General features: G+C 40.6%; 1 long non-coding RNA gene across 1 annotated transcript in view; it reads left to right on the top strand.

Annotated features, from left to right (window-relative positions):
* Positions 1 to 11,827, top strand: part of LOC138513182 (uncharacterized) — a 964,728-nt gene extending 952,901 nt beyond the window's left edge. Inside the window, exon 6 of the long non-coding RNA XR_011281724.1 lies at positions 10,575 to 11,827. This is a non-coding gene — a long non-coding RNA (uncharacterized lncRNA). The remainder of the gene's footprint in view (positions 1 to 10,574) is intronic.
* The last annotated feature ends 1,472 nt before the right edge of the window (positions 11,828 to 13,299 follow it).

Raw genomic sequence — 13,299 nt, 5'->3', positions numbered from 1 at the left:
TTACACGGGTAAGTAGTTTTCCAAAAAGCGGCAGGCAAGAGCAGTCCGTGAAGAAGGAAACATGTCTGGTACACAGGTAAGTAAGGTAGGATTGAAGACGGAACTTCTATAATACCGGGATGCAACTTTAATCAGAAGCAGCGTTTCGCCCGGTTCCGAGGTTTAAATCGTGAAGGAGAAGGCGGAACTGGACAAAACCGAGGCTCAGCTGACAGCGGGAGGCGGAAAGCTGGGAATCGTAGTCCAAACTTGCCGCAGAGCGCTGCGGAGTGAGCCGAAGCCACTATTTTCCAGGGCAGTTGCCAGTGGGCGTAGAATGGGTTTACAATATGACACATACCCTTACGGAGGGCAATAACCTTCCTGCAGGCCTGCCGAGGCGTAACATCCTGTTTGCCTACGGGAGCCATCTTGAAAGAAATTAACGATTGGAAAGGTCTAGAAAGTCTATCGGAAGGCCTAAAAGAAGCAACATTAAGCTTGCTCCTATTTGCGAAAAGGGCGCATCCCAGAGGCATCAGGACTCGCATTTCAAATTCATATAAATTAGTCCTGGCAAAGTTCCCTGAGATGCTATCATTCCAACGACCAAAGAATAATGCCCCTAAGGCGTAGACATAGTGGGAACACTCCCAGTGGGTATAAAAGTTTCAAGTGGGTGCACCTCTTCAATGTACCAAAACCCAAGAGAAATGACTACTGTCAGACCGGTTAACATAATTACAAGAAAACAATACGTCCTCAGGGACCATGTATTTTTCTGTCCAATGTTTTTGTTAGCCACGCAATCGATCGGTTGCTCCGTATGAGTAGAGATAGCGATAGGTATTGTTCCTCGAAGCTCTTTCCCGAAAAGTTTCTGTGATAGAAACCGTAATTCGTTTGCTGGTGATCTCCTGACCACATGATCTTGATTGAAGATAGCTTTTGCCGGTCCCAGCCACTTACTTATGTTTCAGCGCAAAAGTGGCAAGGGACAAGCTCAACAGTCGTTTCCTGTAAGTCTAGTGCCGTGGACGCAGATCGTACCTTAAGACTCCAGGTACTGCGTGATCTGTGAACAGTGTGTCGTTGCTTCCTGATGGAAGTGGTGAAACAGGGGCAAGGTCGCTTAAGGGTGCAGAAAGATCGAAAGAAGAATTCAGAGACAAAGCAGTAGTCTCCCCAGGGCCCACCAGCTCAGGAAGAGTCTCCGAAATATGTCATGTGGCAAAGGGAAAGGTATCCTTTTGATGTGTGAAGCGTGTATCCAGTGTCGTGGACCAGCTACTAGTACAGCAGTGTGTGTGGCTAACAGGACCTGAAACGGTCCTCTCCAGCGTGGTGCGGGGCTGGATTCTCTCTCAAATGACTTCGTGAGCACCCAGTCACTGGGTCGAATTCTGTGACCTGGCCCCTCGTATGTAACTGGGAGGGCTTCTTGCACCTGTTGATAAATCAAATACAAGTTTTGAGTTAACTGGTCACAGTATTCAGAAAGAAGCAAATGCTCTACATCCTTCAATTTTTTAACTGTCTACCCAACACCCTTCCTCATCCAACTTTGCCAAACCCTCAGCCCAAGTTCTTCTAGAGTGGCATCAGCTTGAATATTCTTTATCGCTTCAATCCCTTCATCTACTGTACAGGTGTTTGTGGCTTCCTTCCTAACATACATTTCTGAGTATAAATCAGTAGCGGTCAGTTTAGCTATCCTGTCGGCAAAAGCGTTCCCTTTCCCTAAATCATCTACTACTTTCTGAGGTGCCATGCACTTCATGATTGCTAGTTGAGTAGGAAGCGCTAGTGCTGAGGTCAAGAAACCTTGTTCTGCCCATAGTCTACCGAAGTTGTGAATCACCCCAAAGGCATACTGGCTGTCAGTAAATATATTCACTCTAAGCCCTTCGGAAAGTTCACATGCTCCAGTCACTGCAATAATCTCTGCGGCCTTCGCAGAGTTATGCAAAATTCTCTTGGTTTCCACAATCATGCTTAGTGTAGTGATGGCATAAGCAGCAGTGAATGTACCATCTGGAAGTTTGAAGCAGGAGCCATCGCAAAACAGCTCCCCTTGTGGATCATTCAGAGGTGTATCATTTAAATCAATCCTGCCTTTAGTGTGTTGTTCTGTGGTATAAAGGCAGTCATGTGACATTTCGTCACTGCAAGCAATATCTTGCGGAAGAGGTAACAATTCAGCCCGATGCTTTTAATTCATTCAGGTGTCAATCTTCTTCCTTCCTTTGACAGGAGATAGCCTAAATAGGCGACCTCCTGTCGACAATACTGAAACTGTTTCAATGAAGCTTTATGCCTATGCTCTGCTAAATGAATAAGCAATAACACAGTGCCTTCCTTGCAAGCACTTTCTGAGTCTGCAGCTAAGAAAAGGTCATCAACATACTGTAGCAATGTAAAAGTAGAAGGTAACTCAAGGGTATCGAGCTGCTGTTTCAGAGCCCTACTATAAATGCTCTGACTCTCCGTGTACCCTTGTGGTGCACGGGTGAATGTAAATGAGCGTCCCCCTAGGGTGAACACGAACAAATACCTACTATCCATGTGTATGGGAATGCTAAAGAAGGCATTCTTAAGATCCACCACAGTGAAATGAGTAGCAGAAGCTGGAATCATTGTTAGTATTGTCGTTACATAAGGCACAATTACGAATTGTGGAGCAACAATCTTATTGATAGTGCTCCAATCGATAATGAAACGGAAAGGAATTGCATTATCCCCTTTCCTATACACCGGTAAAATCGGGCTATTGTACAAACTTCCTTCAATTTCTTCAATTACTCCACGATGTACAACGTTGGAAACTATACACTTCAAAGCTTGCTCACCATCAACTGAAATCTTATATTGTGGAATTTGTGGCAACTTAGCTTATGGTTTCAAAACAATTTTAACAGGCTCAATTTGCAAAATACCAACATCACTGTCATCAATCGCCCATAAACACGCCAGAACTTCACTGAATTCTGGCGGCAAAGGTCTAGTCAAAAACTGTGAAGCAGAAAATTGCTGTGGTGAAATCGTCAAATGCAGTCCATCCGAAGAACAATGAATTACCGCATTTAATTCCTTCAACAGATTCAACCTCAAATTCTCTCCACAGTTCGTTGTCAGAAGGAACAGACAGTAATCTGTGAATGGACCAAGTGAAATCGGTACCGGCAGAGAAACCAGACTAACCACTGGCATACCAGAAAACCCTACAGAAACATTATTCTGCCCTGACAGTAGAATGTCTGGAACCTGTGAATGATCAATGGAACACTTCTGTGCTCCTGTATCTATCAAAAATAGATGCTTCCTATTCCCCACCATCATCTCAACGTAGGGCCCTTTCTGATTAACAGGAATAGGCGTCAGCTCCAGACCCTGCTTCGGGCTGTCCTAACGGAACAATATATCATGGAAGACAAGATCTTCAGAAAGATAAGTCAGTTGAAGGGTTGTCAAAAATATTTCTGCTATCTACACTAGGTTGCTGATTATCTTGGGAGAAAGACTGAGAATGTTGAGCAAACTGACTTCTACCAGGATCCCCTACCCCAGGCCACCTCTGGATTGTCTACCCATGACACAATATGTGTTATTCGACCTTTGCTGGAGGATCGGGCATTGTGCTCACCAATGATCCTCTTGTCTGCAATAAGCACATTGGTTCGCGTGTACAGGACCCAACGGCGCATTACTTTGTGGAACGAACTGACCTCGAAACTGTACTTCCACCTCTAGGCCCTCTGACCATCTGTTGCAATAACACATTGGTTTTTAGATCTCCGCTTTTCTTTTCAATCCTTTCTTTCTCATTATTGACTCTATTCTCGTAATACTGAGCCATATGCAATACTTCGGACTGTGATTTAGCTTTCCAACCACTCTCGGAAGTCATAATTTGTGACTGGATATCAGGCAACAATCCACGCACAAACATATCCACAAAGAATCATTTCCCTGACTCTGTGCTTAAATCCTGTCCGCTAAAATCTACGAATACTTGTTCGAACCGATTAAAGAATTTGGTAGCTCCTTAAGATTTTCCTTGGATACAAGCAGTGAGTTTGTCCCAAACAATCCTTCTCTCTGGGATCAAAGTCTTCAATGTTGTCACTATTCTATCTGGCAAAGTCAGTATCACTTGTGGTGGTCTTTCCCCAGCTTTCGTTTCTCCATCTAACCTAACCAAGTTAACCCACGTGTCACCTAACCCTGCTGGATCATCTACAGTCCTAATCTGTTTCCATAAATCAGCAGGTAGGAGCACAGGAAACAACAAATCTATATCACCCGAAGTGAAAACTGCCGAATGCAGAACAGATTCTATTTCTTTGTAAAACCCTGTTGGATTCTTCCTTATGCCTGTAATCGACTCTCTAATAGTATTCACTTCCTGTCTTGAGAATGGGATGTGAACAAACTGATAAGTAGTGAGCTTCAATATCATAGGCTTCTGCACCTGTAGCAAAAATAGCCGGAATCTCAACTTTGGGAACAAATTTCGGAGGAACCTCTCTCATAGGTAACTGAGAAGTAGGCAACCCCAAACGTTTACTAAGCAACAAAGCCAAATTGAGCGCTACGGTGGTAGAAGCAGTATCAGATGCAAAAGCTCTCTTATAAATATTCAATAATTCTGAGGGACAACAAACCTTTTTCTTTATACATTCATCCTGCAGGTATTCTACAATTACCTGTAAAACTTTCCTTTGCATTACTGGAGTATAATGACTATATGTATCATATACTTCAACGGGAAATATCGACATATCTGAAATCCATCGAAGTGCATCCCTCGTGCAAATTTGCGCTTCTTCACTCGTTGACTTACAAGGAGGAAGGAACCGTTTCTGCACGTAAAAAGCATCCAAACTATCACCATCTACTTCATCATTCTGTAACCGTTCTAACTCCCTTCTAAACTCAAAAACCCTCTCAACATGCTCATGCACTTTCTCCGCAGTATCCCTTGAATAAGCTGAAACATTAAAATCCCTCAACCCTTGTGGGACATCTGTGCCCGTCAATCTATTCCACATTACAGTCAAATGTATCCCCATACCCTCAATAAAGACATTCTGATTGGGAATACTTTCTAGATTAGAGAATGTATCTAAGACAGTAGATTGTTCACCTTTCTCTATACATTGCTTAGCCCATGCATTCAAATTTCTCCTCTTTTCTTTGGAAAATGTGTTCTGCGTTACAATTTTTGATTCAGCAACCACCCCTTCATCAGCTACAAGCGGAGCAGACCCGCTTGGAAAAGAGAGAGTAGACAAATCCTGTACAACAGGTAGTGGAGACACTACCACTGGCAAAAAAGACAGATTTATTGGAACAGTAACAGTCGGTAAAGGTGGAGGTACAGGCGGAGGAACAACAACATGAAGCGGAGCAATAACTGGCGGCGGAGGAGCAACAGGAAGAAAAGGAATTGCTATGGGAGGAGGAACTACAGCAGGAAGAGATAAGACAGCAGAATAGGTACATAAGGAGGTGGTGCAGTGGCATCAGGCCTCCGTTCATTTAAGAGTTTATCAATTAGTTCATCTGATGCGTGAAAATCTTTAGACAGGTATATTTTCTGTATACCAGGTTGACCGTCCAGGGATCGGATTGTGCAGTAGTGTTGAGGTGTCACGTCTCATCCAGTAAGAAAATGCAGTTACAAACTATTCACGAAGCACGGACCCATTCATGAAGTGCAGACGCGTTCGCGGACATGTCATCTTGCTGAGCGGGCGAGATCTCCTAACACTGTCTGAAAAGTCTGCAATGAAGGCAGATGTTCGCAAACGTTGACAGACGCAAAACAGTGGAAAAAGTTGCAAAAAGTTTATAGAAGTATTACAAATGTTGCTAGAATGTGGGAAATGGCAGAGTTTTAAGGAGAAACATTGCACATTGGACAAAAATGTTGCTATATTGGGGTAAGTATGATATTACTAAGTAGTAGGATATTAGCGTGCACTGGTAAAACCCATGAAATTTACTGAAAAAACATAGTTAAAGGGACTTTATGCTTAAATTGCACTAATACAAAACTATGAAAGTCAATGAAAAAACCTTGTTAAAGGGATGTTGTGGTTACAAGTAAAACTGAAAAACCTCAGAAATTTGCCAGTTATGGTACAGTAAACAACCGTGACTCGTACCACCACCACCATGCACTGCTAAGACTAAAACCCAGGACATGAAAGATGGCATCACAAATGTAATTGATGACATCAGAAATGAAATTAATTTTGATGAAAAGTTACTACAAGGGGTTGTGTTTATAATTTTGGTAACAAGATATCAGGGGTGATCGGGAGACCTATCCTTAACTACTTAATGTATTAAAGAATATACTCATCTAACCAAAACATTATATTGGGGTGTTGTTGTTAATACAGGAACCTAGTTGTACATACATATAGGCAATGGCTGCAGCATGCACCATAGAAGTACAATATTTCTAATCTGGTAATTTTGGATGGTAAAATAATGAATGGTACCTTATCAGAGTTTTGAGTAATGTTAAATATGGAATAAATAGCTAAGAATTCAAGAAATACTACACACTTGTGTTAGTGCAAACAATACATATGAAAACCCACAATGCGTAACAAACAGAGGCACATACAGGGAAACTAACCTAAGGAAGAAAGAAACAACATCGCTAGAAAATGTCAATAACATAACATTGTATCATCATGTATAGAAATGATGTGTTTGAGGCCTGCTTATTGCCCCATATATGTGCATCATGAGGTGAGAACAAACCATAAGGAAAGTACTTTAAGAACATACAAGATGGTTAATGTCTAGATGTATAACACATTTTCAATTTTCATGTTCTGATTGTCAGTGAACAAAACCGCCTGACGTAGATATGTCAGTGACAAAAAACAAGTGGCCCAGATATGTGATGTCATCAATTATATTTGTGATCTCATCTTTGATGTCCTGGGTGTTAGTCTTAGCAGTGCACGGTGGTGGCGCGTGTTAGGGTTGGTTAGCTTACCATAACTGGTGAATTTCTGAGGTTTTCGGTTTTACTTGTAACCATAAAATCCCTTTAACATTTTTTCATTGAATTTCATAGGTTTTTATTAGTGCAACTTTACCATAACATCCCTTTTAACAAGGTTTTTTAGTGAATATATATATATAATATATTCCCCAATATTGTTTAAAGGTCTTCTATGTTCCCAGTGCTCTCTGAGGGAGCTTTTTATTGGCCTTTTGTTAAATTGCATTCTGGTATTTGTAGTCTCCCAGCCAAGATGGGGATGAATAATGCCAGAATTGCACACTTTCTGCCTAACATGGTTCTATAAGGATTTATATATTTGAATGACACTGGTATGTGTATAATTGGGTTTCAGACCAACCATCTATGTGCTGAACATGCAAGGATTTCTATCAATTATTATAGCAAATGAATCCTCTTTTAGATATGCTCACATAATCATATATTCTGTTTCAAAAGAGTTTCTCTTATTGTGATTTGCCGACACGTGTTTCGACATTCAAAGTCATTTTAAAGGCTGATAGCAAAGCTGTCTGGCCTGGTCACTCGCGCTGGTTGCAGTCTGTAACCAGTGCAAGTGACCAGGCTAGATAGCTTTGAAGGTCGAAACACGTGTCGGCAACTCACAATAAAAGAAACTCTTTTGAAACAGAATATATGATTCCGTGAGCATATGCCGACGTTCTATTGGCTCATTTTGCACATGCAGGTTACCCCTCCCCCAGTCATTGCTGTATGTGGCAGTGTATTTATCCTTGGTAGACGCATCTTTAAAAACCTTTTTAAACTTGAGTTTCAGGGACGTTAAAGTGAGAACTTAATGCAACAAAATCCTGGAAATTTAGCCAAAGCCATCTTAACTTTGCTCCCCCTGTTTTGCACACTATGACCACAATGATGACATCACAGATCACATCACTGATGGCATCATTAATTACATTAGAACAGTAACTAATAGATTGTGGCCTTTATCCAGTGGAGGCAGCTTTGAACCGTGTCCACTGTATATTATATACACTGGCCAGGCACTAGCCACTGACTTTAGCACAATACTGGCCAGTGGCCACAATCTTACACTATGTCCACTATATATTCTACCATATAAATGGGACACTAGCCATGGCGTTTCACCATGAGCAGTTTGTACATCTTTTGGCCATGTGTACTGTATATTTTAAAAGACTAACATGGCAGAAGCGATGGCCTTCGGCGGTGCCCACTGTGTATTACACAACACTGACCAGCCACTAGCTATGGCCTTTGACCGTGCCCACTGTGTATTATATACACTAACCAGGCACTAGCCACTGTCTTCAACACAATACTAGCCAGTGGCCACAGCCTTTGGCTGTGTCGACTGTATATTCTTACATATTAATGGGCACTAGGTATGGCCTTTAGCTCTGTCCACTGACTACAGCTTTCAACATTGCCCACTGAATATTTATAAACAGTGACATGCTCCTAGGCATGGCAATTAACAATGCACATTGGTATTTTTTAATACTAACCGACCACTAGGTATGGCCTTTGGTGCTGGCCAGTGACCCCAGCCTTTGTCCATGGCCAAGTCCACGGCCTAAATTGTTATTAAGGTAATCAAAGTTTTCATGAGCTAACTTTGAAATGATGTTATGTCTAATTCCTTTATTGATGTAATCAGTTACATACAATGCAATTGCTGTTGTCACCAGGGATGGCATCAGTGATGTGATTTGTAATGTCATCGGTGTTCTCATACAACATGGAATTAGTGATGTCATCAGTGATGTGAGCTGTCATGTCATCATTGTGGTCATAGCCTCTGCAACAGGGTGCGTGAAGTTAAGGTGGCTTTAGCTGAATTTGCAGGGTTTTGTTTCATTAAGTTCCCACCTTAGCGTCCCTGCAACTAAAGTTTTTTTTCCTTGAATATATATATATATATATATATATATATATATATATATATATATATATATATATATATATATATGGGGCCGATTGACTAAGCTAAAAAAAGAGTGTAACTAAAACTAAATTTACTAAGCTGAAAAAGATAAAGTAACACTTACACCAAAACATGACCAAGTTCTTCATTAAACTACTTATTTACCTTAGTACATCAGCCCTGTATACCTGGTTTAATATTTGGCCAAACCCTTCTGTATTTGGGCCACATTCTCAGTTTGTTACTCTGTACACCCTAATTAAAATCATGAAATATAAGCCATTTCGCTCACGGAGTTCCCTGACATTATCCAAATCATATTTGGATGGTTGAATATGTAGATGATACATTTGTTGCGAGTTTTTGGTTCCTGAAGGGAAATATTTCACAATGCATGTATTGTCTGATGTAGTTAACCTGATAGGTACAGCGCCCTGAAACAAATTGGGATAATTTTCATGTTTGGAAGCAGGCCTTGTGTACTGGTGGAGCGGTGGGAGAGGGAGCGGTGGGTAAGGTCGCGACTGTGCTGCTCATGAGGCAGAAAATTAGAGAAAACAATGCATATTCTAGAACTCGCGTGGAGCTTGCACAGCAGGGGTCCAGGAAGTACTCGCTTTGACGCCACATCCACGCCTGCAATCTGCTAGTATTGAAGCAGAGGCTCAGTACCATGCAGAAGGGTTATCTGCGCGGGGCAGGAACTCATGGTTTAGGCTGATCAATTAAGTCAGTGATGCCTCAAATTGTCCTTCGGAAATAATCAATTATTCACAAATGAACTTATGTTTTTCTTTCTATAGGTCCTTGTCTATTTCTGTTGAAACACCCTGTGTGAACAAAATGGGTAAACCAGGAGTGATCATTCCCATTTATCTATTTTTTCAATTTTTTAAGGCATTCCTTTTTTTTAATTTAAAATGTTATTTTCATTGACGAAAGAACATTAGGATCCTCGGGTTATGTGGAAATAAATCAGTTATTTTATCCAAAGGAGGCGATTTACCAACCCTGTGGTGCATTCCTCACCCACACTCTTGGCAGGATAAGATTCAAGGGTGTCCTTTGTTGCCCTTTCCAAATAACTTTCATGCCCCCTTTCGGTACCAGATCTATGGGTCCTGAATGGGGCCCACAAATCCAGGATGGCTGGTGCTTTCTAAGTTCCAGTAGGATCTAAGCCAATCACAAACCACCATCGATCTAAGAACCAATCTGGTGGGTAAGTATTGTTATCCACAAATCAATTCCCAGACAATCAAATCGAAGGATTTTCTCTTCAGCCCATTTAAAATTTCTCAATTGAAAAATCTTGCTCAGAGGATTTGGCTGACAAAATATACATGAGTTAAAATGCTCCAGAAAACAAAGCTGGAAACATTATCATTACGCAATTTACATGTGTTTAGTGTAGCAATTTCGTAAAAATAAACATTATGCATAGAAGTCCTCTTTTCAATTGCTGTTCGAGAAGCTTCGGAAATCAGAAGCAGGAATGACTGCGCAGAAGCAAAGCAGGTTTAGTTTTTTCTCTCCAAAATAGACATTTTAAAAATGTCTTTAGTTAAAAATGTAAATGCAAACTTTAATCTTTGTATGGCAACTGGAATAACAGTTTTTTTTTTCAATTTTCAGGTGAGAGTGACATAACTTCGATGGTGGTACACTGATATGCAATGTGTGGATCGTGGGACTTAAACCTGGATATTTTACTTTTATTTTTTATTTTATACATTTGTTTTGAAATGCTTTATTATTTGATTTTTACCTCTGTGGATGTGCTTTTCGGTCCTTGATCGTCAGTCTGCATTTTTCCAAATTTTCCTCAGTTGGATGTGTTTTTGGTTGCATCTAGCCATTTGGGACTACAATAGGATGTTTTCGGAGACGGTGTTCCTCCTTTGGATTTTTTTAATGAAAACTTTCTATTAATGGGAAATTATAACTGTAAAGGCTGAGTAAAAGCAAAGGGATCGTTGCCCGAAAAACCAGAAGCACCAACATTTCACTCCTGAGGGGAAGTCAGATTGCGGCCACAGACAGTGAGTTTTTATGCTTCTACATTAATATTGAAAGCTACCGAGGGCAGGAACTGTACTCCCAGATGTCTCTGTATTGATTTACCCTGCCTAGTATCTGTTAATTGTGTTGTCTGTATTTTTTTTTAATGTTTAACCATACTCTTTCCTGCCAATGACCGCTTTCTTTGGACATTTTGGAATGATTATTCTTTTTTTAGAGTTGATAAAAAATGCCGTAAATTAGGGTGGCCGCCTACAATTCTTTGGCTCATCGAGTTATGCCAACCCCGTAACATGTTGTTTTTGGTCCATTTTCTGTAATGGATGTATTTTCCTAACTGGACCTACCCTGTCTTTGTTTACCCTGTTGTCCAAAGTGGCCTGTCCAGGTGTCTTCAAAGCAGTCCAAGCGAGGTCCTAATTCAGTTTCCTTTACCTAAAAAAAAAAAAAATAATCACTTTCAAGTATTTCCTCATAGTGTTGGTATACATCTTTAGGGGGTACAAAGTCCAGACTACAAAACATTTTGACATTAAGATGCATTTCCAAATCACTAGTGTATCTCTGACGTAGATCACTTTTTTTTAGCTTTCGACATATGGCCTGCGTGAAGTGTAAAGAGCCACTCATTTCTATACGTTTGAATTTTTTTTTAAGATTGCATATATGGTTTGTAATTGAAATACAAATTAATGTTCATATGCGTGTTTCCCTCTAACTTTTCATGTAGAAATGTAAAAGGTTCAATGTATGCTGTTATTGATTTGCTTGGTATTAGGCTGTTAATCAACAGAGGTATTTATATTGGTAATATCCATGTAGAATTGAAAATAAGGTATAGAACATTCTCTAAAATGTGAATGAGTTCTCTTTTCTTTTGTAAATTCTCTTCCTCCACATTGTTTTTTATGAAAAGCAAATGTTCACATAGTTTTGCTCATAAGCTCTTTTTCTTTTGCAAATAGATAACTTTAACAGATGAGTTTGTCATTTCCTCTTTGTGACTTGTCATATGTCACACTTGCATTACTTTCCAGTGAGGAGAATCAAAAACATTCCGACACATACATATTCCTTGCAAAGATGCAAGTGCGAGAATGTTGAGACTAAAAATCAAGCCTACGTTCCCGGCCAAGTGATTATAAAACAAACACATTTACCAGATTACACACCAAGTGGCCAACGTAGCTAACGTTTTTTTAAGAAACAAAACCAACACTCACTTACGAATGTTCCAAGACATACGTCATCATGACTACCGAAATGAAATTCATGTTAATCGATCTACTGGTTGGAGCAGTTGTGAGAAAAAAAATGAAGTACATTTTTCGATCATTTTTGATCAGTAAGACACGACCAATATGTGGCTCTAACATAAAAAAAAAGATTTTTAGCAATACAACTTCAAATACATTATTCCAAAGGTAAATATATAAAAAATTAAGGCCAAAGTGTCAAGGGGATGGGTGGGGGGGGGGGCAACAGTTATTCATGTTTATTATAGGAAATTAAAAGTTCTTCATCCATATTTTGCCCTTTGGACTTTTCACAATCAGTTTCATTTGCATACCTACAATGCACTGCTCATGTGACTGAACTAGAGGTGAACGTCCTGTGATGGTTACTGGGTGGTGGTGTGGCATGTCTAACCTGGCAGAAATGACTTATTCTAGTTTCACATTTCAGGTGAAAGTTTAAGAAAAAAAAACGTTTTAAACCCAACAAACATCTGCTAGTGTTTGCCACACATGCCCAAATGCTCCAACCACACCACTGTCAGACTACACCGCACTGATGATCCCTAATAAAGGTGACATTGGATATGAATTTGTCTTCGGCATTCAGAAATGTCTGCCTTGGGTTAATCCCTTGGCCCTTTTGGGGTGGGGCCAAGCCTGATTTGCATATGGTCTTTCCCCTTCTGTAATGGCTTGGCAGGCGAAGAACGGTGGTCTGGAGGGTTGCCCAGAGCAATGCCAGAGATTAAGATTCATTCTAAACCTTCCATCCAAAACCTCTTTGTTTTTGCTTTGTCACCCCGAGTGGGACTGGTATGCCCAGACATGGGTCCCGTGCCTGCTAGGCCTAGAAACCCAAGCTATTCCTCACTGATGAGCCCCAACAAGGGCGAAACATGTTGTTACTCACCACTCCGAAATAGGCCGAAGATGCGGAGGAGTGACCTTGGAGATGATGGTGGTACAAGAATCGATATTCAGCCTTCCATCCTAGCTCACCTGAGTACAAGACTCAGGCTTCCTCAAAGAGGGGCTCTTTTCTACAATGTACCTCTCTGCTGTTTCAGTTGGGACAGGCAGAGGTGTCAATTGAATTAAAG

Source organism: Ambystoma mexicanum, chromosome 12, assembly GCF_040938575.1.
Source record: "Ambystoma mexicanum isolate Mex_15411 chromosome 12, UKY_AmexF1_1, whole genome shotgun sequence".
NCBI classification, from domain to species: Eukaryota; Metazoa; Chordata; class Amphibia; order Caudata; family Ambystomatidae; genus Ambystoma; species Ambystoma mexicanum.
Note: the sequence above shows the minus strand (reverse complement) of the source record. Positions and strands in the feature narration are given on the sequence as shown.